Below are 25,913 nucleotides of genomic sequence, written 5' to 3' on the forward strand. Positions count from 1 at the left end.
AAAGAAGTGCTACATGCCTAGTTGGCAGTATCATGGAAGCATAAATGTGAGACATATTTAAGGAACAGTTAAGTCCCACCTGTAGCTATGAGCAAGGAGGCTGGCTGAGATAATATGCCTTAATGCTTCACCCCAAAGTCACAGACGCCACATTTTACAAATGAAGGCAACACTTATTAACACAAACTCAATAAAAATAGAAGAAATAATCTCTCATAAAAGTAGCAAAAGACCATAAGGACGAATTCAGTCATTCAGTTTAGTGTGTAAAATAAATAACTCACAAATATTTACTTCATATATTTACTGAATGTAAATTGAATGAGAGATACAAAATTGAAGAACTGCTGATTCCCTACCTTTAGGAGATGCATCAGCTTTATGGTGGAACCAGGCATGTACAACTCTAGAGGAATAATGAAGATATATACTATTAGGAATACATAATTTGTTATTCAAATTCATAAAGAAACATAAAAAGTGAGCTTAGTATTTGAACTGGTTTTAAAACAGAATAGCAATCGTCAGGGGTGTAAGAGAGAGAGAGAAAGAGAGGGAGGGAGAGAGAAGGAAAAAGAGAGGGAGAGAGCTAGGGAGAACACAGAAGGAGGAAAGAAAATGTTACACCTCATTTGAGGAGAAACTGAGACAAGTAAAGTGTTAACTACACATGGAGCCCTTCGGTGTGTTATTAAGTATACATTTAGCCATTTGGAGCATTGGAAGACAAATTGGCAAAGTAAGTTGGGAAGTGAATTAATTTTAAGAAGCACAGTTAGATGTTTGCATTTGAGAAAGTACATCTTATAATTACAGATAGTGTCATGTAAAGAAATTACTAAAGACACAAAGACCTACTAGTCCTTTTGATTTAATTTACTTATAAGATATTAATGACATAAGCACAGAGTGGTAGAAATGAAAGGGAATGGTCCATTTAGGTGACCTATTAAACACAATGCAGAGAATTCCTAAAAGAAAAAGTGTTCCACACCCAAAGTTAAAAATATTTTACTTCATATTCCATAGAAGGGATTGGACTAAGGTGTTTTTGTTTTGTATTGTTATTGAGACACTTTCCTGTAACAATTCACCATTTCCTATTGAAACCTCCAGAGAGTTTCTTGTATTATTGTGCACACAATTAAGTTGCATTGTTATAATTAGAACAAGGTTATTCAACACTCCTGTTTATGTTTGAAAGGAAGTTTCAACAAATAAGATAAAATATGTGCATTTGAAAAAAAACTAACCATAATTTTTAAAATATAAATATTGTTAGCAATTAAAATTTGGCTCTAAAAATAATGACACATTCTTAACAAAGATTGACATTAGAGCACATTTTATTAAAAACACATTTTTATATTACCAATATTCATTATCTTCTTGTGTGAGAAAAAAAAATCTCACTTTTTAATCTTAGACATGCATACTCCAGTAACAAATGATTAAGATTTAACAACAAATACTCTGAATATTCCCTGACTATGGAAATCAAATGAGAAAACTTAGCATTATTCTGAATTAATACTTTGGTTCTCTGGATTCTGGTTTATATTTTCCAACTCATCACCAAAGTCAAAGCATGGAAAAAGAGGCAAGGTTGAAATAGTACACTTTTGGTAAGTTCTTATGCAGGTATATACACATACACATGTATGAGGCAGTCTGGTTGTTTTGCTCAGGTTGTCCTCAATATTTTGGGTCAGGTGAAACTCCTGCCTCAGCATACACCACTACATTTGGCTCATATTTTTTGAATGTAAAATTTTCAGATCCTTTTAGCTAATTTACCAATACTCTTTTTTTATATTTGGTTTCACTCACTTTTCTGCCACAAGTATTTTGATATAAACTACTTCAGTGATTCCTAAGTGTGTTACAAAGAGCAATAAGATCAAACTTCTGATTTCTGGTATTCTTTATTGTGGTGACTGTGTTTTAGGTATTTTTGACCTGACTGATTTTGAATTCTCTAGAAAGAACACATCTCAGAATGTTCCTACTCTTGAGTCTCCACAGCCCCTTTGAAAGTCAAGGGATTGAGTTCTACACTGTGGCCAAGTCTATAAAGTAGTTCTAGAGAGGCCTTTCAAATGTAATGGAAATTTGTACACCTGTGTATGTGAAAGGAAATATTATGGATATATTGAAACAAATACATTAAAGCACACCATACAGAATTTCAACATAATGTGTGTAGCTAAGTTTCTGAAAGAGAATAAGGAACTGTGAACCTTGGTGAAATAAAAAAGATTTACACGAAATGAAAGCAAGGACAAACTCCCCAAGGACCTGCTCTTTGAGAATGTGTTTTAGATCTTTTTTGACTTATTATTTTGAAACCCTGTGGTTAATACAGTTTTACAAAATAGTTTCATATCCCCTGTTGATTACCGGAGTTTAGTGATTCTCATGGAAGTTTATGGTGGGACTTTTAGGGTGGGTCTGATAACAATGCTGAAATGTGAAGGCTTTTCCAAATACTGTCCTTGCAAATAGAAAATGCAATAATGGAAACCAATATCTTTACTCATAAAGATCATTTAGGTAATAATCATATGGTCAGGTTTCATTCTTCTCTAGAAATTGTGAAACTTTACCAACTTTAAATACTTATTTAGTTCTAGGTTGTTTTAGAAACTCTAAAAATGAAAACTATCAGACATGTAACTCAGACACTCTTGCATTATGTTTCAATGTATGATCATTTTTGAAGGTCATGTCAACTGAAAAAAGAGGAACTATATTGCTAGATTTATAATTTAAGAAGAGTCTTTCAATAGTGAAAGAATAATCTAATTGGTACAAGTAAAATACAAAATCACAAGTTCACAAGAATGCTTTACACTGATGTGGGATCACACCCTTTTTATAGGTATTTCCTCAAAATCCACATGTGGTCTACATTTTTTTTTATCATTTTGCTACTTTTCTTGTAAAGAAACAATTTTCATAAAATTTGAAGAATAAAGAAGACATTTTGAAAATTTTAAATTACTTAAAATTATGATACAATTTGTTCTTTATATATACATTTATGATAAAATTAATCAATGTAGAAATTAAAAATCTCCTAAAGAAATATGTAGCCTAATAATGTATTATTACATTAAAAATATGATATACTTTTGCAATATATAATATTCTTATAATTACTTTGAGTCATAATAGCCATATACAGTTTTGATGAAATGATTTTCCTTTATTTTCTTACTGACAACATATTTAAAAAATTGCACAAAGCAGACCCTCAGGTTCATTACCAAAGTACCATAGATAATTTCATAAAGATTCTAAAAATGTGAAAAGGTGACTAATAGGAATGTAAAAGAAGAAAAGGTGGAGTGTAAGAAAAGATAACAGAGGGGGAAAATGTCCCCCAAGTGTGTGGAAGTGTCATGGTGCAACCCATGGCTTTGTTCAATTAATATATGCTAATAAAACATTGAGGAAAGAAAAGCAGATCCTTTTATTGGATAGATAGATAGATAGGCAGAGAGAGAAAGAGATAAAATGTTTTAAAATTTGCTTTTACATGCAAAAAATAAACATGTATTTTGCTATTGGTTCCACAATCAGAATCACATGTACTATTGTTCAAATTTTGATATAAATTAACATATCTGATATTTTCTCATCAATATTATATAGCTCATTCTTTTTAAATTGTAGAGCATTTAATTTTGAAAGCATTGTATATCTTTCTATAACTTATTTAACCGTTCCTGTATTCTGGATACTTACATTATTTCCTGTTTGTTTTTGTTTGGAATGATATTATTTTCTTTTTTAAAAAATTTGATTTCTGGTACAGCGGTAAGTGTCTGTAATACCAGCTTATAGGGAGGTTAGGATAGGAGCATCATGAGTTCAAGGACAGCCTGGGCAACACAGTACAATTTGGATTGTATAAAATTTCTTTATATAATATAACATATTTAAAATATAAAACTAATATATGCTCACTCTAATAATTGCAAATATGTAAAGATGCGTAAGTAATCTGCTGCCACTCAACTGCAGTGTGGTGACATTAGCAGCACTTCAACTTTGCTCTGTATTCTCCTATTCCCGTTTTCTGTGCTTATGCACACATGTGCACCCATACATACACTTAGAGCATTTTCTTTATTTTTCACAAAAAAGGAGAATGTTAGTAAACATGAAGTGTAGATGGGTTTAAACCTACTTTTCTAAATTCAGACACTTAAGAGATTAACTGTTTAAGTTTTTATCTGCTTGTAATCACCTTTGAAAAGAGTTAAAACATTTACATTTAAAACTTTTGGGCCTTAGCAATTGTTATCTACTATTAAAATATTTAGACAAAAATGAAATACTCTAATTATAAAATAAGTACAAGTTAATTTTGCCATAATTAAAATAATATTTTTTCCTAATTTGTCACATTTTAAGTATTAATTTTAATATAGTGGGGACTTTATTATCATATGATACCCTGCTGCTTTGTATTTGTCAAGATGAAACTTGGATTGAGAACTCACAGGTGATGATTAATATAATGAAAGTATTGATATTAGCACCAATATTAAGGGATGCCTTCACCATAGTAAACATTTTAAAAACATTCAATATTTTTTAGAAAAAAACATCTTCACCAAAATGAGGTGCAAGAAAACAATAATTAAGTTCATACAGACTTTTAAAACTTTTGTCCAATGGAAGTGACTTTTCATATTTTTATTTGCTTTCTTGTGGAGAAAGTATATAACTCAAATATTTGACAAAAACCTTAACAATCTTTTAAAGTTCAATCTATTAACTATACAAGTAATGTATAAGTGTGAGATAAATTGGCTACATAACTGCCCCAGATCCTTAGTGAAATTTAGACTTTTTATTTGAAATGTCTAGTAATTGCTTGTTAATCTGCAGCAGTGTTTTTCAAATTGGAGTTCATATTTGAGAAAATTTTATTATTGTCTGTCTAAAACATTGTGCAATGATTCAGAGAAGAACATTGCTTTAGAGAATTTTTAGAATAATTTATAAACTTTATTTTAAAGGGAGGTTGACATAAGCCTCTCTTTTCTGTCTTTAGATAAGACTAATTCTCTGATCTCGGATTTATAATTACATATGAGCATTGACATAAATAATCATTTAGATTCCTTGGGGCTCCACACCAAACTGATTCTGCATTTTTGATCTCATTACATGTGAGAATATGTCACACACACTTTTCTGCTTGATTTTCTGACACATCCTCAGAAATATCTTGTCTATAGCTTCCTCCTGAAGAGACTTATTTAACCTATGCTTATTATGATGTAAAGATAGCTTAACTAAATACTCCTCTTTAAAGTAATTTGTTTTGGAATTAAAATAGTTTTCATATGATTCAGGATCATAATGAAATGTTACTTTCTGACAATAAAATAAATATATTTACATACACATATACACAATGATGTGTATGTCTGTATATGCATATATGCAGGCAAATATTATATAAAGAGATGAACACAGATACTTATGTTCCATTCTCAATTTGTTCCTTCTATGGATATCTGCAATGATGAAAGGCTTACACAACGCATAGCTCCTATGATAAACATAAATGATTAAAAATCTATTCCTATATTTTATTTGCTATATTTATGAGAAATAAAAATTATAGACATGAATGTATGTGTGTATTTTGCACACTACATAAATTTCCTCTCTATATATACTTTCTATCTGTATGTTCATATATATACACACTATATACACAGAGAATATATATCATTCATGTATGTATAACTCAATGTACTTTGTGTGTATTTATATATATATATATATAGCATAATATGTACACATCTCCTACGCATATGAGAACTACTTTTGACATTTTTTTCTCATTTGTGGATAATAAAAGGTTAATATTATGCTTGAAAATTCTATGATCTTTTTAAAATTAAATCTAATGATCACGAGAGAAATGTGAAATTGTAAGATAAATTGACTATATAGAATGTAAACATGCATATAAATATACTCATATATACTTTTCATGCGTGTATTCTCTTATATACATAAACATACTCTAAATACACACAGAAAACATATATCAATGTAAGGACTGCTATCTATATTATATAAATTAGCAAAGTATATAATATGCTAATATAGAATAAACTAGCAGTATCTATAAGTAATATATGATGTGTATGTCTATATATAATAGTATATATTTATATTATTTCATGTGTGTTGCTTTGTTGATGTTTTCCATATCTAGCACAATGCCAATAATATATTGGTTTTCTTTAAAATGATGATGAATTGCTTCTTCAGAAACACTTTGTAGTCCCTTGAGTTTTTCAGAAAGTTGTTTACCATGCTTGATACATAAGAGAAATTCACTATTTTATAATTATGTTGTTTTAATTTGACATGCTATCTTGCACTTATTTCTAGGCATTTCATATTTTAGTGTTGAGAAGACAGATACTCTTTTATATTATTGCTTTGATTAAATAAAATTTTAATAATTTCCTCTCATCCAGAATATGAGATTGCGTTCTCAATAATCTGCATATTTCATGGACATATTTCTTAATTTCTTTATTAAACAATATTATGTTGAACAATAACATTTTACTTAATATTTACTTCAAAGTACCATCTCACTCTTACAGTTATTTGTGTACTTATTTCACATATAATGGTTAAGACCATAATTCAACCTAAATATGGTCAAAACAATAATTCTCATTAACCATAGGAGGGAAAAATGTCTAACAAAATTCTAAACAAGTAATATCTCCTGCTAACCTCTCATTTGGGTAGTTGTCACTGTGCTATAAAATCCTTAATTGGTTAGGCAAATATGCTTCTAAAAGAAAGAAAACACATTATTTGTGTAGTTAAACTGTGATTTTTATGATTCTTAAAAAGTAGATTGCATTTTCACATGTTTTCCAACATCAACCTTTTTTTAAGTTTTAAGGTTATCACAAAAATACCATCTTTCAGATTTCAGTTACGGATTTCATCATTCAGATGGAAAATCCGTTTTTTGTAATGTGTGCAAAATAAAAGGGTATATGAAATTAAGAAGTCTCCTTCTCAAGGATAACTTCGGATGTCCTTGGGTCACAAAAAAATTTCAAATAGGCCAGGTTCTCAAAAATGTCCCCAGTAGAAGAAGAAGCTGAAATAGATCATCTTAGACTTCAGGAAATTAGTTCATTAAAGTCATTAAAATGGATTATTTTAGAGTATTGAATCAACTCAAAGTTACACATATGGAAAAGTATTTTTAAAAAAATCTTTGAAAATGGAAATGTTCACTTCAAATACTTTCTGAAAATGCCCTACTTGTTTTAAATTTAGTATTATGCTAAAAACATTTCCATATGGTTTCTATTTTGACCTATGAGCAACACAGTTGTAATATTTCTTTACAAAACATGTGTCCTAGTTTAATGATTTCTGCAGCTGCACTGCGTAGTAGGCATTTTAAACCCAAGATATTTCTATGATAGGATAACTCTATGATACACTATTTCTGGCTATATTGGAAGACTCTGACATGCACACTTCTAATAAGGCAGTTTTTTTGTGGAGCCTTTATGGCCTCTCTAATATTGGCTTATTCTGGTTTTCTTCCTTAATAGGCAATTTTCTCTCTTCTCTACATATATCATTCTTAATCTAAATTTTAAAGTAAATTCCAGTTGGGCACAACTCATCGCTCTTGTTTCTTTGTCTGAGATTGACCTGAATTCTGTTTCTCTGTATTCTCTTCACAAGTGATTTATGTCTTTATTAAAAAGTCATCAAAATGTGTTCATATTTACCTCTGTAAATTTAGATTATAAGCTCCTTGAGAGCAAAGATTGATTTATTCATATCTCTATGTGCCTAAAAAGAAGCACAAATTCCCCATATTGTTAATATTGGAGCACATGTACCCAGGGGCAAAGTCATAGTAAAGGAACGCTGAAGTTTAGCTCAGAGTTACTCTTCTAGAGTGCATGGTGGCACATGCCTGTAAATCTGAGCTACTCTGAAAGGAATGATCACTGAGTTTGAGGCTATCCTGGGCTCTATAAGGAGATCCTGTCTCAAAACAAACAAATAAATCAACAAAGAAAAGAGGAAAAAATGAAAAAGAAGAGAAAATAGGGATGCAAATGCAATCAAGCAAAAGATTTCTTTATCAGTCTGTATACCACTGGAAATGGTATTTGCCATGGAGTGTTATGTTAACAAAGTGGGGAGATAGGCCTGTGAAGAAGGCTTGAACCCAAATAATCAGGAGAGAAATCAGACAGCTTGTCTTCCAGCAATTTACTAATTAATCTAACTGATGTGTTCAACTTGTGCCCAGTATCTACTATATTGTGAATTAATGTTTACAAAAATTTAACTGCCTGTGGTGTTGTTGTAATATAATGTGAGACCAAGTTCTGATTAAAAAATAGTATATCATAGTTATGGCAGCATTCAAACTGACTATCTGCAGATTAACCCTGGTCACCTGAGAAAGTGACCTTAGTTATAAAATATAGTAACTTAATTTTGCCTTAAATATTAGACTTCAGAATCTGGTAAACTTCATTTTTAAATAATATTTTAATTTTAATTAATATGTTAATCAATACAATTTTAAATAATACTAATTTATCATGGTACTTTCTAAAGGAAAAATCATTGCTACTAATCCTTCAGCAAGTGAACAAATTCATTTTCATCATGTTTAAATACTAAGGCTTAAATTCAGTAATTAAAGCAAAGCAAAGTAAAATACTGCTACATTCAAGAGCTACAGGGAGAACATGAATTCTTTTCATAAGTAATATTCATTACATGCTTTTGGTTTTTCTATTGCCTTTCTACTTTTGAGAGATTCACTTTTCTCAGTCAACCCAAGAATTTCCCTTGTTTTTCTGACCTTTCATTAAAAAAAAAAGAGGAATATTGAGAACTATGCAAAACATGTGTTGAATTAATCTGGATAAAGTACTTCTGATTTAAATGCAGGCAACTGGATAATAACTACATTCAGAGATTTCTTATATTTATATGTTAAAAAATAGTTGTGGATGTAAAGAGGCAAGTATAGTTAATGGAGTGTTAAACAGGGAGCATGAGTAAATACTGAGTTTGCTAAGAAAGGTTATTGAATCAAGTATCCCATAAATTTCTAAAAGGTTGCAATTTCTTGTCTCCTTGAAATACTTTCAATGTGTTTTGGCCTGACAGTAAAAATTCAGAGTAGGTTTTTTTTTTTTTTTCATGTCACCGATCATAGTCTATCAGCTAACACCAACTTCTAAGTGGTTGACAACAAGGTCAAGAGCCTCAGGCCACAGCTTTCAAGCTATGGTTATAGACATTTGTAATGCCAGCTCAATATATCACTAATAAATAAAACAAGAAGACAAAAGATTTGGGACTTGACCACTAGAATTGTAATGGAGGAAACATTCTTTTTCCTTTCTTTTTTATTATTTATTCATTAATTCATATGTGTATACAATGTTTGGCCCATCTCTACCCCCTTGCCCCCTCCCCCTCCCTCCCTCCCCACCCCCCTTGCTTCCGGGCAGAACCTGTTCTGCCCTCTTCTCCAATTTTGTTGAAAAGGAAACATAAGAGATAATAAGGAAAAAAAAAGCATTTTTGCTAGCTTGAGATAAGGATAGCTATACAGAGAGATTCCTAGTATTGCTTCCATGCACATGTGTATTACAGCGAGAATTGGTTCATCTCTACCAGACCTCTTCAGTGCTTTCTGGTCACCATCCCATAGTGGCCTTTGTCAGTTTAAGATTATTAGCTCCTCTTCAGTGGACACATCAAACACTTTCATGTTTTAGGTTTCCTTCCCTTTCCCTATTCCTGCTGTACACTTTCTCCTCTTAGTCTGTGACCCATGTCCAATAATATTACTGCATTTGTTTTAGGTCTCAAGTCCGCATATGATGGAGAACATATGATTTTTGGCCTTTTGATCCTGGCTAACTTAGCTTAAGATGATGTTCTCCAGTTCCACCCATTAACTTACAGATGACAAAATTTCATTTTTCTTTGTGGCTAATTCCATCATGCACAAGCCTAGTAAGATTGCATTACATAAAATATTAATTCTTCCACTTTTTACAGATCAGTGGTCATCAGCCTAATCATTTCCTTCAGATGATTTCTATGTTGGTCACACCATTTGTGGCATAAAAGGGAAAGGAAAATCCTGAAGTACTTTCCTCAGTTCAGGAGAGATACTTGCTATTACATCTTAGGAACTCTGGTCTTTGTTACTATTCTTAAGTTATTAGCTATTCAATTACTTAGCATAATATTTGTTCATTCCCTGCCCCTCAGAAAGCTTTACTTCTACCTGCCTTGAAAGGCTTTTACTTTCACTGAAAAATTACCACCTTTCCTTCCAATATTTGAAGAAGATAATAAAACAACTTGGACATACATTCAGTTGTAAATACCTGATAGTTAATCCTCACAAAAGGATAAAATTGTTGTTGAGGTTAAAGAAGGTAATCATAGGATTTCTGAATAGACTGCGGATTTGAGGAGCAAGAAGTGGGAAATGTACGCAGCAGCACGAGTAACTTCTGTTGTTCTTGTTAGCATGTTGACTGTGTGTCTTCACACATTGGAGCAGGGTTAGATGGCACAGTTAATTTCAATTCCAGAACACTGTAGGTGACAAATGACTGCTTTGTGTTTGGCAAATACCTACTGCCTTTTGCTTTTACTTGAGTTTTCAGCACAACATTTCATGATTAGAGCAATGGTATTGTTCAGTTTCATTCCCTGATTAGGATGTTGTTGTTGTTGCTGTTGCTGGTGTGTGTGTGTGTGTGTGTGTGTGTGTGTGTGTGTGGTGAGAGCATCATTCAAATGCCATTGCCTTACAAACTCAATTACAGACCCTCAATTCTACCCTGCTTCCACTTTCATTGTCCAAGCAATCATTCAGGAACTATGTGGATTGTCAAATGGAGCACATTGCAGAAAACCTGGATTGGCAATTGCTATTTTATCAGTAAATTCTTACCAAGATTAAGCTGCTTTTGTTTCAGACTATGCAAATTTTCATTGTCAATACCCAATTGATTTCATAATGAAAATGCAGTTTGTGTTGCTTGTTTTATTCATTTGAATCACAATCCTGAAAAAACCACTGCCTTTTGATGACACTCCAGAAATAATAAAATCAATGGAGGGGTCCATTTCTCCTTTCTGTAAAAAAATAAATTAATTAAGTAGTAGTATAATAAAACAATTAAAAATATTTAGGTAAACAGCTTGTATAAATTTCCCTTAATGAGTTATATGGGCTCAGTTTTCTTGGTTGTCTTAAAATTTCAAGAAGATATACCAAAAGTAATTAAGTTGTACTACTAAGCACCAGAGTTTAGATTTAGAGCTTCTTTATTTCAGATACTAAGTGATATTTGTAGCAATCACAAACTTGAACAGTATTAAATAGTTTAAGTAACCATGTGACAACTGGTTATATCTGAACAATTTAACATGTTAGGGTTTTAACAATACAGTATTACTATTTTTAATAGTTTCGTCTGATATAAACTAACTTCTTATTTCCTTTTTCTCCAGTTTATTTTACTAGTAGTAAGATTATTACTTGTAGCTAAATTGTGACTTTGCTTTTTATTCCATAGATGATCTACTCTCAACAGAATTCGTCCAGCTTTAGACAGAAATTATTATATAGTCACATATTAAATATTTGCATATGACAAGCTGACCTTACACCAAAATATCTGTTTCTCATTGGGGTTTGAAAAAATTGCATAGTAATTATAAGCATTTGACACCTATTTTAAAATAATGTAAATTTGGAAAATAGTGTTTGGGTGGGATGTAGGCACTTAGCCAAAACTCTTATCTTTGCATTTGATTCCAAATACTGAGTATTTTTTAAAAAGGGAACTTGATACTTTGAATCCATCTGTCAAATAATCCATTACCAGATCTCAGTTAAAGTCACAACCAGGAGCAATCATTTTTAGTTTGCTAAGCTGGCTAATTTTTTTGGTTCTTTTTTTCTGAAACAGATGTCTCAAAAAAGAAATATTGTCAGTTTCAAACTTAGTAATCATTTTACAGGAAATAATTAACACAGAACATATGCAATAAAGTATTTTAGAAATATACAAAGTAATGATATACCTATCAAACTGGATGAAAATGAAATGCAGATTTTTTTCATTCAAAAGTCTTTATTGAAGCAACAAAAACTTGAAATCACATAATTCTACAACATTTAGAAAACATGAATAGGTTTGCTCCTGCCGTAGCACATTCACTCCTTCACCTATGTGAGGAGGTAGACTAGGAGTGAAGCTATAGGAAGATAACAACAACATGTGCTTCCTCAAGTGACAGAATTCCCAGATTGAGAGCCCAGAGGTTTACATAAGGAACTGACAAGGTAATTTCGGATTGCTTACCCAAAGGTCTTAGCTTGAAACAGTTGTCATTGTCACTGGTTAGATTAACAGAGGAGTTTCCAAATAATAATTGAATTCAGTTAATAGTATAAACCAGAAATTCATAGTAATGCCCATTCCTGTGCTGTGTCATGGCTGTACTGCATATCAGTTGTCTTCAGAAATAACTTATGATAATGAATCTAATACCTAGGATTTGAATAAATAATAGCATTAATTGATGTCTCAATTTTAGAAAAGCTTTCCAAGACATGTAATTCTACATGCTAAAATTTATTCCAGAAAGGGTTAGAAGGCAACTACTGAAATTAGTAACCTGTTTAGTAAATAATTCAAGGTTACAAAAGTTGTCCAAAATAGGTTTATGGGTCTCTTCTCCCTCTAGCATGATATATGGTAAGTATGGCATTTCTCTTACTTTGGTTTTTTTAATTAAATTGTGTGCACAGGAAATAAGCCCTTGGATTTCTCACTGTGACATTGTGATAATGAGGAGACATACTGAGATTACTAATAGTTTAGGTGAGGGTCAGTGACAGTGGTGCTTACTGGATAACAGAGCAGACAGAAGCAATTTTTTAAAAAGACAAACTAGACAAACCATCTTCCTTTGTTATACTCTTTGGAATCAATGTCTTAAAAAACTTCGATGATTATGTTTTTATATCCTTATGTTACATAAGAACCAGACTGTCAGAAGAGCAAGCAGGCCGAGTAGAGAAGAGATCCTATAGTAGACAAAGCTTTTAAAATGTGTTGCTGCCCAGACCAGCGGGCAGATGATGGAGGTGTTCTGCTCCTCTCCAGGAGTCATGCATTAGCAAATGACTTTGCATCACTTAACCATTGTGACTCACGCTGAAATGAACCACTTGGGGGAATTTTGCACCCCCTTGAATGCTTTGGACCTTTCAATATTTAGAGTTGATTGGGGACTTTCTAACCAAGCTGCTGTTAGTGATATTAAGGAACATTCACATAACTTATTCTTTATTCCACTACAGCAACACATTGAAAATAAGTTTCACAGTCTCTTTCAAATTCCCCCATCTTTTACCAAAAGGAAACTCTAGAATTGATCACATGTATGGGTGTGAGTGTGAGGGGATGTGACTGTGTGTATGGTCAAGCTAGTATACTCTATACTTAAGAATAATTTAAAATAGCATTATAATCCTCCATAAAAATAAGTAGAAAATCTTTTAAAATGTTGAAAAAGATGAAAATTTATAACTCTTAGAGAAATTAAATGCATTTGAAGAGCATTGACCATTTCCAATTCAGGCATTAGATGAGTTGTTATATCTCATTGACAAGACCAAATATGATATGATATATGATTTGATATAAAAACTCTGCTTCAGGAATGATTAAAAAAATTACAGGTGTACTTAAAATATTAAAATTATATAAGTATCATGTAAACGTATAAGAATATGGAAAACACTCGATATCTGACATGTGACATGATCTAGTTAAATTTCTCAAGAGCTGTTCAAGAGAAGACACCCATTTAGAGGCACAGCCAGAGTTAATGATTCCAGCAGTAGCTCTTTCTACCAATCCCTCTCAGAACAGTGTAACTTTATATTAGTATGATAATATTAGTGCTATTTTATCATTTATTTTTGACATATAATTTTCAATAATACTATTGATTTATATAACTTTGTACTCTACCAAAGTAATATTCAAAATGTGAATGTATTCCTATTTATATGAGTTATCACAGATTTATCTGTTTCTGGCTTGTGTCTCCTGGACAAAGATAAAATGAGGATTATTTTTCACAGACAAGAGGAAGAAACAACTAAATAAACTGTCTATCTAGCTGAGGATTTATAGCTCAAACCACAAGCTCAAGTTTTTAAATAATTCTGAAATAGAATTCAAATGGTTATTTTTTCCAACTCTAAAAGAGATAGAACAAATTCTATAGCTGGGTTCTGAAGCATTTGATTAAATTTAAGTTCATTTATCTACTCAGGCTTTCAGCTGACATCTGCAGAGCAAAATCAAGTTCTCTTCTGGAAAACTGATTGATGGTATGCTGTATTATTTGTAAAAGCTCAAACCATCTACATTTTAAATATGTTACAGTAAATGAAATTTGAAGTAAAATAAGGCATGTTAAAGTATGTATCTGGCCAGAGAACAAGTGAAATTTATATCATAACTAAATAACAATTATACCTTCTATGTTGATAAAAATTTATGGGAACAAAATGAAACTTTCATTTAGAGTAAGCTTTGTCAACATAGTTTAAATAAAATTTGCCTTTATTTCTTCATGATAATAGTGAAGCAGAGCTAATTGGGCTGTTTCCTATGGTCTTCACTGTCCTGAAGTTCTTCACAGCCCCATGTACACCTTTGTCCCTTCCATCCAAATAATAGACAATCCACTCATCTTGGTCTCTGGCTTCACCTAGCTCTGAATTAATTTCATTTTTCTGTCTGTCTTTTGAGTGTAGAATGAGGTATATATATATATATGTACATGTATACATGTACATATATGTGTGTGTTAGTATACATATATATGCATGTGCATATGCATTGATTCAGGCACTCTTAGAAGTACTGAAGACTGTATGTCATCTAATTGATGATTCATTATAAAATAATAACATTAAGTTGTTCTTCGGCAGGTTGACTGCCTTATTTTTAATATCTGTGTAGTTTGGATGTTGTGGCTCAGTGCTGTAATCCACAGCTACCTGGGAGGTAGAGATAGGAAGACTGGCATTTGAGGTCAACCCAGGCAATAATTTAGTGAGACCACATCTCAAAGAACAAGACAGGCATGGTGATTCTTGGCTGCAATCCCACCCACATGGAAGGCAGAATTAGGATCACTACCCAAGGCTAGCCTTGAACAAAAGTAACACCCTATCTATGGAAAATAAAAGGGTTGGGGACATCACTCAAGTGGTAGAGTACAAGCATGAGGTTGTGAGTTCAAACCCCAGTATCATAAAAACACACAAACAAAAAAACCTGCATACAGTAACTTTGTCTCAAATATATACCCTTTGAGACTGATTTAAGAAACTGAGTACTAAACTGTTGTGGATGTAAGGCAGCACCTTTCCAAGTAGAAAAGCTCTTTTTAGGCAACATGAGCTAGTAAAAGGTTAACTCCGAGTTCTCAAGGAAGGCAAACAAACCTGCATTTATAACACCTACTGATTGTCGTAGTTGAAATGCTCCAAAATGTCAAGGAACTTGAAAAATTCCAGAAAATCTGACAACTGCTTTGTGAGTCAAAAAGAGCCAGGGCATAGAATTGAAGCATGGTTCAAGGAGATTCTTTTGTTAGGTGAAGAAAACCTGAAGCCATCGGTGAAGCCTCATTGAGTGAAATCCTTCCTATCACACTGGGAACACTATCAGAAATACCTATTTTAAGTATTATAGTATTTTCCTTTTATTCTCTCTGTCATTGTTGTTTAGATTGGCTAATGCAAATGCACTGGCACATAGTCATGCATAGTGGACATTTAATATAGTAATCCTTAAACTAGAGTATCTAAGCGTTATTGACTAAAGAAAAAGTAATTAGACCTTCACCTGTTATTGAGCTCCACCTGGCTAAATGCTTTTGAATAGCATGTAAGTTTAATAGTGTTTATCAGAAATGGATGTTTAGTCTAGTCTTATTAGTATTCATTTTTTTCATCATTTTTTCTGATTTGTAAAAAATCATAGTTTTATTAGTAATCATGAAGACATGGTACAGTTCATGTATTTTAATTTGTCTACTATAAATCCTTGAGAGAATGTTGACAGGGTTTAAATTTTTCTATTTTATTCTGGAACTTTGTTATTATGACATTAATTCACACAGGTAAGACATATGTTCATTTACATAATTAGAAAAATGTGATTTCTTGGTGAATTAGCCTGAAAGCCTACATGATAGTAGTAAAAATGATCATAGCTTGTCTGAGAAAAAATTTTACTGTCATTTCTTTTAATCATAACTAAGTATATAAGATAGTTTGTGATAAAGTTCTGTACAAAAAGAAGTTTAAATTGTGACAAAACATGTTAATGTGTTATAATAAGAATATATATATATATGTGTGTATTGTGTGTGCAATTGTGTATTGTGTATACACAGTATATGTCAGCTCTTGTGCATCTAAATCTAATTCTAGCACTCTAATGAAGATCTTATGAAGTAATTGTTATTATAAATTCATTTCTATATAGAAAGTAGATAATTGTATGCAGTGCAATAGCTCAACTTTTTAGAGGAAAAATACTATGCTGTCAATTATCTATTCGGAGATTGTTTAAGAATTTAAAAGTTATTTAAGGATTTAAATATTATTTTTTCTTCACTTCACAATTAAAATAATCTAAAAAATCAAAGTGATTTAGAAACAGATCTTTTGCAACAATACTTAAAATCGTACATAGCTTCACTATCACTGTTTTCTAGCAGTTTTAAACTTATCAAAGGAAATACTTTTTCTCAACTGTGATTTTGGGGGTGGCCTTACCGTCAAAATAGAATAGAAGCTGTTTCAGCTAATACCTCTTTTATTCATTCTTGTGGTTGAATGTGCATCCATTTCAACCATTCAATCTAAAATATTTCAGTATTTTTTGGATGAAGAAGATTCACCCAGTGCTACAGAAATATTAAGTGTTACAGAGAGAGGATCTGTGTCATTTGTTTCCATTACCTGTTTTGTCTGGAAGAAAGAATTCATTAGATAGTAGATAAGTAAAATTGATTTAGGGAAAGTAATGAAAAGTAAGATTTATGGATGAATATTCAAATATGAGTAACAGGTTGTTATTATCTCAATATTTATATATTTCATCTACAGATGAAATCTATAGATGAAATAGAATCATTTGAAGCAGTTACTAAACTCTGTTCTCTGTTGTTTATAGTTATACCCATAACAGGGAATCTTTTTTCCCAGTGATTTTAAAAGGGTTAGGGCTTGGAGTTTACAGTGAACAGTATATGATTAGGGTATAAGAGAAATGCCAGTATTCTTGAATTATCCTAGAGAGAAAATTCTCAAATGAATGTATAAGATGAATTAATAAATTGGGTTATTATTTTTATATTTTCCCACAAACTTAAAGAAAACATCTGATGTGGAAAGTAAAGCTGCAAGAATGTGTCTGTCTGTCTCTCTCTCTGTCTGTCTGTCTCTCTCTCTCTCTGTATATTTGTGTGTGCATCTCTCACTCTTTCATTTCCTCACATTTTTCTCTTTCTCTTTATACACTAGTTCAACACTGACTCCCTGATAAATCTCTGATTGACTCTGGTTTTATAAGTGGAAAGTAGAAATAATAATCAGAATTGTCTCTTATTTCCTTTAGTTATTATTGTATGTGTGTGTGTATATGTGTGTGTGAGAGTGTGTGTGTGAGAGAGAGAGAGAGAGAAAGAAAGAGACAGAAGAGAGAAAATATGTGTGTGTTTGTGTTTTAGCACTAATGAGACAATTCCCTATATTTCTGTCAGAGCTCCGCAGAGTAAAGTCAGTAACATGAATGTATTTTACCTGGAAATTGGAAAGAGACTCTCCAAAGTATTCCATTTTAATGTCAGCCCAAAACAGTAGCATTTTTATTTGATGGATTTTATTTTTTGCCAAGTATCAAATTTGCCAAGTCAAATTTAAGTAAAAACAAAATCTAGAAAGTATAAATCACTTTTCTAGACATGTTTCTAATTAAATATATTTCAAGTGGATTGTTTATTGCTTTTTCTTAACACTATTTGTCCCCCTTTGAGATGGTAATATTGATTTGGCAAGTTGGATATGTCATGGAATTTGATATGTGTAATAAAAAAGTGAAAATTACTTTATTCCAGGTTATTCTTAGTAAGGAGTATTGCATATTTTACTGAGAAAGAATGTTGACCTTTTCTACCTTAGGTTTTAGAAGAAATTCTACCTCTTTTTGTATTTTTATCAGTTAGGTCAACACACGTAAAGGCTAATCTCAAAATACCTCACAAAAGGTATAAAATGTTATATTAGACCCTCAATCTCATCTTACCTTTTAATAATTTAACATTTAAATTTGAAATAAATATAACCTACCTAAAAATAGTATGGCTACATTCATAGTGTTCCAGAGTTCCAGTTAAACATGGTGTTTAGGGCACAGACCCTGGAGCCCATTGTTTCTGAATTCCCCATTCCATACTCACTTGCCAGCTTTTTGAGCCAGTTACTTATACTCACTGTACTTAGTGTCCTCATCTCTAAGGTAGGGTTATTAAGACTACCTATATTATAGGGTTGCTGAAAGAATCATTTAAGTTACATGTAAAGCACTTAGACTGTGTCTGGGACATCATAAATGCTAAATGAGGCTTAGCTCTAATTAATGCATCACTGAAAAATAGATGCAGCAAATTGGGTAATTAAGGAAAGCTCATTTCTCTCTCAAGTTATTCCCATCTCTCTAGACACCACCTTCCTCTTCTGCTATTTTGTTTAAATTGCTCATAGTTATTTCTAATAAAGTATCTTGAAACAAATGAAAGAGATTTCATTGGAAAAGCAAGTAGGAGACCCAGTGATGACAACTTAATGTGATTTAACATGATTTCAGAAAGCAATCTACTCTAGCTAAGTTTATTTTCCCTCTTCTATATATTTCTCAATTTGGCTTGAAGACAACTGATGTTTATCTTTCTACTCTGTTGAATACTAATAATAGATAAGATGCAACCAGTCTAAGCTTGGCAAATGCAATAACTATGTTTTTATTGGTAAATATCTATTATCTTTTTCCAAACTATTTCTGAAATACCATTTGGTACTTACAGAATCTATAGTGATATTTTCTTTCCACTCTAAAATTTATCCTAAGCTTTTCACATGAGGAACAAGTGTGACTTCTGGTAAGAAATTTGGTAGAATGAATATGAATTAGCAGAAAAGCTTATCCCAACTACCAGGAAATGCAGTATTACATAATGTTAATGGTCCAATGTTTATCTTTCACCTAATATGGACATTTTTAAATCTCAGGTGGCCACATTTAAGCTGAAAATAGAATTTTAATGCACTAGTGGCTTTTTAAAAAATATTTTCCTATTCATTTCCCTGATTTATGTGATTACATGATAATTTTGTTATATTTGAAGAAAAAGGAAACTTCATTCAAAATAAATAAAGAATGATTCTTGCATGTCAGGATATCCCATACTTCTGTGAACAATTGACTAGCTCCTCATGTAGTAATACAAGGAAGAAAGAAATGTTTGCCCCACTAATGACGTTCCCTCTGCTAATAGAGTAGAACTTACAGGTATGTTTATAATTTGTAATTTAGAAGTTTGTGTACAATAGGAAAGACCCAGTTAGTTTCACATTTGAGATATACATATGTTAAACTTATAAAAGCAAGAATATAAATTGGAAGACTTCGCAGACTTAGGTCTTTCTTTTTTTCATTTCATCCTTGTTTTATGGCTTTGAAAAAATATGAAGGTTAGGTCACTTTGATCAGGAGTGACAATGTAGAAAAAAGAAGAAAAAACAAATGAGCAAAGAAAAAATAAGAGTCCTCTAATAATAATATTTAGATGTCCCTTCTAATAATATTTAAATGTCCCTTGATAATAAATTACAATCATTGTCACAAAGAAGGATATTTCATTTTCATGTAGATAACCATGAATTTACTATATTTAAGGTTCAAATGAAAAATTTCAGGACATTAATATATAAGTATATTATTCTCTTATGTCAAAAAATCTAAAGGAATTTATGTTTTGTTATTTCATTTTTCTGCCTTTCTAATTCTGGTAAAAATTGATGTCAGAGCCAGACACAGTAGCATTTACTCATACTCTCAGCTACTCAGGAAACTAAGGAGAAGAATCACCTGAGTCCAGGAATCCCAGGCCAAGCTGAATCACCTAGTGAAACCCCATCTCAAAAAACAAAAATCCTTCAAGTTATATATACATATGCATTATATATGTGTGTGTGTTTATATATTTGTATTGTATTTTGTAGTAGGAAACCTCCTTTGATTGCTGTACCAGTAATCAGTTGTTAAAGATGATTTCCTGATCAGTCCAATACTCTTTAATTCTATCATCTACTCATTTATCAAATATTTATTGGTATGTGCCAGGAATTTGCTAAACCTGAGATAAAATATGGATTAAATAAACATAGTTTTTATCTCATTCATGATTTTGTCAGCACCAGGAAATTATAGTATAATATGATAGGTGTGAGACTGAGGAAGAATGGTTGTTTGGGAGGTATTGGTTCTTCTCGCAGAACCAATTTTTTTAAAAAAGCCAGCCAGAGAAATTTGTGTTTTAATTAATGCTAGGAATAGGAAAATGTTTCAGGCAGAGAAAATGAGACACATAAAATTACAGATATTTTTGTCAATAATTTTTATTATGTAATAATATCAGCTAAAACCCAAATAACACAATGTGGCAATCTTCACTGAAGTGATTTTCACAGTATTAAACAATAGAGTGGTTGAAGTGGCAGACTGCCTGCTTAGCAAGTGTGAGACCCTGAGTTCAAGCCCCAGTGTTGACAAAAAAAGAACCCTGTGAGCAGTTTCTGGTATCAGTCTAATTTCCACATGAGGAAACTGAAGAGTAGATTAGGTGAGTAACTTGTCCAATAGGTTAGGTGAGTAACTTGGGTCTTGGTCAGCCAAGACCCAAAGATAAGTAGCTTGTTTTCATCATCTGCACACCATATCTCAAATTAGTACACTGTTTTTTACTATGGAAATTCAATAATGTAGAAATTTAATTTATTATTCTAATTTCCATTTTGCAGAACAATAGAACCTATATAATTATTGTAGAGACTAGCTTATAATAGCTGTAAGAGTCACCAAGAAAGCCTTTGTGCCACTTATCATGAAGGAGAAATCAGTAACAAACTAAGAATTCACTTCACTTCAGCAAAGACTTTTATATTGTCCCATACGTAAGGTCCTACTCTAAGAACAAGGATTCAAAAGACGAGTTAGTTTTATCTCTGCAAACAATTAGTTGACCATTTTTCTGCAGGGTGGTATGTAAGCAAATAAGAATATGTGAAACCTATGGAAAATACAACCAAGGAGAAGCTGAATGTGATGAGGTCAAAGGCTTTGCCTTATTCACATTTGAATTCATAGCAAAGTGTCTAACACCTGCTTAAAGTTATGTATCAAGGCTTTTTGATGACTGGTCAAGGTCCCTAATGGTTCCACATTGCACCAGACATTATTATAAACAATAACAGCTGATTTCTACAAAAATATGAAATGGATAACTGGATCTACCAATGTAATATAAAAAGAAGTATCACTTTAATCAGGCAAAATCAAGTGATATTTCGTTAAAATGAGGTATTTGGGACTCTGAAGAGTGGGATGGAAGATCGTAGAGTAATAGGATATATGAAACTTGAAATATAGGGGATAAGGAACAAAAGCATTAAAGCAGAAAAGCTAGAGAAATGAGTATGAGCAGGGAGAGAATTTAATAAATAGTTTGATACAAGATTCTGAATGATGGAGCAAGGGGCCTTATTCTTTTGAAACATAGAGAATCAGTAGAGATTTTTGAGCAAGAAGTGACAATATTAGAGCTGTAATTTTATAAAAATTAGTGTTTTATTGAATAACTGAAGCCTATAAGAATATTTTAGAAGGTAATTTGTTAAAATTTATATAAATTAATAATGGTCTAAAGCTGATCTATGGAATCAAGAAAGGAGTGAGAGAAATAGAGAAGTTAGCTAGAGGTGTATTAAGTTTTTACAAGGCTCTAATACATTTTAGTGCACTAACTTACATTAACTGAAAGAGGACAAGTCATACTTTGAAAAGAAGAGCACTTACTTTTATTTCATTGATGGGAACAGGAAATCTTTCTTCTTGTTTTTTTCAGTGTCTGTGGTCCAAAGCATGTTTGAAAGTAAAACATCTGTGATACTGAAATATCTTCAATATTTTCCACATGTTTGGAAGGCTTCCCTCAGGCATATGTCCCAGATACTCAGTTTCATATTTTAGTGATAATTGTGAAGACTGTGATACTGTGATGTTCTCCCAAAACCCCCAAAGAAAGAATAGTCTAACCAGAATAAATTAAGAAAGAAAAGATAAAACCTAAAATGTGAACTGATTTGTATCAAAGCTCCTGTTTGAAGTATAAAGAAACATACACTTTCCATATATCTAAATACTGTCTCTGTTGTTGCCATTCAGAATCTATTTAAACAAAGATTAAAAATGCTATTTAACCTAAACTGCATTCTGTTGTAGCATATTTCTAAGTATTATCCAGGGTCAGGACTTAAACATTATGGCCTTAGATTCAGGGAATAAACTTATTTTTCACTTGAATATATACATTTTTCATGTCCTAATTTTATATTGCCTAGTCATTCTTCCCCAAATTTTCAGAAAAAAGGTAGAAAAAATTAGATTGAGAGTTTGAAGGGGACAGGGCATGATGTCACATACTGTGCTCCTGGCTACTCCAAAAGTGGAGGTAAAGAGGATCATAGTGGGAGGCCAACCTGGTCAAAGATAGTACAAACTAAAAGACAAAGTACTTGAGGCATTGCTCAAGTGGTAGTGCACCAGTCTACCAAATCTGAGGCTCTTACTTCAATCCCCAGTACTGTGAAAAAGTTTATGTTTTGAATTTAGTTTTGGTGGTACTGGCATTTGAATGCAGGGCCTACACCTTGAGCCACTCCACCAGCCCTTTTCTGTGATAGGTTCTTTCTAGATAGGGTTCTGTGAAGTATTTGCCAGGCTGGTTTCGAACTTGATCCTCCTGATCTTTGCCTCTTGAATAGCTGGGATTATATACATGAGCCACCAGGCCTGGCAAAGAGTTTATTTTTTAAATAAAATCTTTTGTTTTGGACATCCCTCAGAAATCTTCAAGCCTAATTTATCTAAGGTCACTTTAGGTGAGCAGAGATAGTGAGGAATGGAGGGAGGATGGTCCAATGAAGCAGAACGGAGACTGGAAGATGGGCTGGAGGAGAGGTGTGTGTCTTCAGGAATAGAATGACCAGGCAATAATAATTCCAATATTGACTATTCATTGTGATATTTAATCATCATAATTAGTCAGTTTTGTAAGTCTCCTGGTAAGATGAGAGGAATTGAGGATCAGAAGTAGTACAATGAGAAAACAGAAACTCTGAAACAGTAAGAAAGTTGTTGAAGAATCTAGATAGGAAGTTTGTAGAATGGAAAAGTGATTTACTTCTTAATATTTAATTCTAATACTATTGTATTGCATTTTGGAGCCTTTCTTGATTGGCATCAACAATGCAGCAAGTATAGTCTCTTTTTGTTAACCTTACAAACTGCTCACTGAACCTGTAGGTACCAGAATAGAGGTTGAGAGTCACCCTAGTGCAGGGACTATGTCTGACCTGATCTTCGCTTACTTGCCAGTGGAGCACATGGCAAATGGTAGAACTTCAAAATTAAGTAGCTGCTGAAGGACTAGTTCAACAAAAGAAAAAAATCATTTCCAAATTAATATGTATAGATAGATAGAATAATATGTTACTAATGACCCAATGGCAAGTCAGAAATTTCAATTAATACTTATGAAGAGAGTTATCAGTAGACACTTAGTGCAAGTCCTTTGTATACCTGGTTAGATTAATTTTGAGAAATCATGGCTGTAAATTTTCAGAACTGACACATTGATCATACTATATTTTAGAAAGTTATTGTTAAAATATTGTACATAGTTACAACTTAAGTAAGCATATAAAACATAATATTTTTATTAGAAGTGATATTCACATACATAATTCTTAATTCTCTGTTAAAATTAGTTGCTTACATCTTTTTTGAAACTAATTTTACTTGTACATTCCCATACATATGTCTTGCATGTCTGTATACTATACAAACATGCACAGGCATACAGACACATAGTAAACGTTCAGAAGAGTGTCTTTGTCTATATAACATGATACTTATTTGCCATGTCATTGTTTGAGTTTTTTGATCATTTTTTTTTAAGACATGGTTTCACTATATAGCCCAGGCTGGCGTTAAACTCATGATCCTCCTGCCTCAGCTTCCCAAGTTCTGGAATCACATTTATGAGCCACCATACTCGGCTTCATGTCATTCTTGGTGATGTGTCCATACTTCCTTGAAATTATGAGCTTGTTACAAAATGTTACCATTCAGACAGATCATTGGACTTGTAATTGGGTTTGAAAGGTATCTTTAATTCAGAAGCATAAAATACATGTTTTCATAGATATTTGCTGCATACACAGAGTTTTTAACTTAAAAATAATTTAGACGGCAAAAAGCATGAAACTCAAATAGGAAACTATCAGCCATTTGTTATATAGTACTAATAATGTGCCAGGTACACCTATTTAGTGTCCATAACAATGTTATATATCCTAATTATATTGATAATTAAACAAAGCACAATGAAGTTAAGTAGCTTGTAGAGGCCTGTGCAATAACTAATGGCGCTTGGCTTTGATTCCCATCAGTCTGGCTCCAGAAAGTGTGCCAAAACTACTCACAATACCATGCCTTGCCAAGCTTTATTCCTTTTATTTGTTTGCTCCTGGGAACAGGTCTTATGTAGCAATTCTGGAAATGGCAGCAAAACTCTTGAGACTAGGGTATATAAACCCCTAGTTTCATGAAGTGTTGCATCTTTGTGACCAAAGACTGAAAAATTATCATGACTACATTCTTAGTGACATAGTATAAATAGATCTCTTTATCTTATTTTATTGTGTTTTTAAAGAGTCAGTTTTCCTTAAAGAAGAACATGTTTCTAGGTAGAAATGTTGTGGTCATTCTGGGTATGCAAAACATTTTAGAGGTTAAGGAAACTGGTCATTTATTCTATTTTCCTATTCAATTATGAGTTTTTTCTTCTGTTATAGATGTATCACTGTCAATATCCTTTGTTTTTCAGCTTCTTTTTTTATTACTCTAAAGTAAAATTGTGGCAAAGGAAAAATATTCAGAAAATAAAAAGATTTATTGAAGCATTTAGGCAATACCTGGGAAGAATCAAGGAAAGAGTGGATAAAAGCAGATATATGTACTTATATTTGAAAGAGGATATCATTTATATTTATAATCGAGGAGCAGAAAAATAGGCAAATGAGAGGGGATCAACCCTAAAGAAAATTGTTTTGGGGGGTATCTTGGGAGAAAGAGTGCAGGGAAGACTGCTTGGCTCACAGGGTTTTGCATGGGCTCACAGGGTTCTGATGTTCTCTGGGATTCTTTAGGCAATTAGCCAAAGAGAAGCTGCAATGCAAGAGTGCACACGTGTGTGCGCTGGTGTTCTTGGATACAAAGGAGTCACCATTTATAGGTAGAGATGTGTGACTTGGGTATACTCATGGACCTACAAAAGCCTACTTAAACCCCTGTCTAAAGGTCCCTGGACTGCTTGAGGTT

General features: G+C 32.3%; 1 protein-coding gene across 1 annotated transcript in view; it reads left to right on the forward strand.

The window, feature by feature from the left end:
• The window catches only part of St8sia4 (ST8 alpha-N-acetyl-neuraminide alpha-2,8-sialyltransferase 4), a 99,559-nt gene that overhangs the window by 53,283 nt on the left and 20,363 nt on the right, over window positions 1–25,913 (forward strand). The window lies entirely within an intron of this gene.

The sequence above is a fragment of the Castor canadensis genome, chromosome 6 (assembly GCF_047511655.1).
Source record: "Castor canadensis chromosome 6, mCasCan1.hap1v2, whole genome shotgun sequence".
Taxonomy (NCBI): domain Eukaryota; kingdom Metazoa; phylum Chordata; class Mammalia; order Rodentia; family Castoridae; genus Castor; species Castor canadensis.